A 938-nucleotide genomic window follows, 5' to 3' on the forward strand; every position below is an offset into this window, starting at 1 on the left:
CCTGCTAACTTCTTTCTCTGCTTCCTTCCTCACAGCAAACGATGGCTTGGACAGCAAAAACCGAAGGCACGGGTGAAGACCTGCCCTGCTCCTTTCCTGTAAGTGTTTCTAACATTTCTTCACTCTGTCTACAGCAGGCGGCAGCCATTGCACTCATTGTCTCTGCCGTGTGTTTCATGGCTCACAGCAAACACCGAGGCCCTGCTAACTTCTTTCTCTGCTTCCTTCCTCACCGCAAACACCGAAGACACGGGTGAAGGCTAACTTCTTTCTCCGGTAAGTCTTTTACCCTCATTGCTCACAGCAAACACTGAGGACCTGCCCTGCTCCTTTCCTGTAAGTGTTTCTAACATTTCTTCACTCTGTCTACAGCAGGCGGCAGCCATTGCACTCATTGTCTCTGCTGTGTGCAGGATGAAGCGTGCTCTCTGCAAACACTCTGGTAAGTCACTTCACATGTCGGCAAATACAACTGCTTTTATTTATGTATTGTTTGCAGGTGTGTTAAACCCAAATCATCTAATTACTATTTTTTATTTTTAGGAGCTGTGGTGTCACCAACAATGAAAGGTAAGTGTTGAAAAGCTGTAGGTAACACTATCACAAGCATTTACCTTCTGCCTTTTCCTCCACCAGTGCCAAGAGCCCCTTGCTGATGACACCAAGCCCATTCCTGCTCAAACCATGGGGGAAAGAGAAGAACCAACCAACCAACGGCTAATTGTGGTATGGAGATGTGTGACTAAGTCAAAAACAGCAACACTGCTAGATGCAACAACAGAGTATCTGACATCTACTTAAATGTAAGACTTTGGTTGCCGATTCCTAAGTATATCTTATGGGCAAAAGATATACTTAGGAATCAGCAACCAAAGTCTTACATTTAAGTAGATGTCAGATACTCTGTTGTTGCATCTAGCAGTGTTGCTGTTTTTGAC

General features: G+C 44.9%; 2 long non-coding RNA genes across 5 annotated transcripts in view; one reads left to right on the plus strand and one right to left on the minus strand.

Annotated features, from left to right (window-relative positions):
* Positions 1–938, minus strand: part of LOC111665274 (uncharacterized) — a 33,498-nt gene that overhangs the window by 11,710 nt on the left and 20,850 nt on the right. The window lies entirely within an intron of this gene.
* LOC111665276 (uncharacterized) lies at positions 41–739 on the plus strand. The gene is made up of 3 exons (XR_002761483.2): positions 41–276; positions 373–442; positions 544–739. It is a non-coding gene; the product is annotated as an uncharacterized LOC111665276 (long non-coding RNA).

The sequence above is a fragment of the Seriola lalandi genome, unplaced genomic scaffold (assembly GCF_002814215.2).
Source record: "Seriola lalandi dorsalis isolate HSWRI2012SDOR001 ecotype SW California unplaced genomic scaffold, Sedor1 jcf7180002054630, whole genome shotgun sequence".
Taxonomy (NCBI): domain Eukaryota; kingdom Metazoa; phylum Chordata; class Actinopteri; order Carangiformes; family Carangidae; genus Seriola; species Seriola lalandi.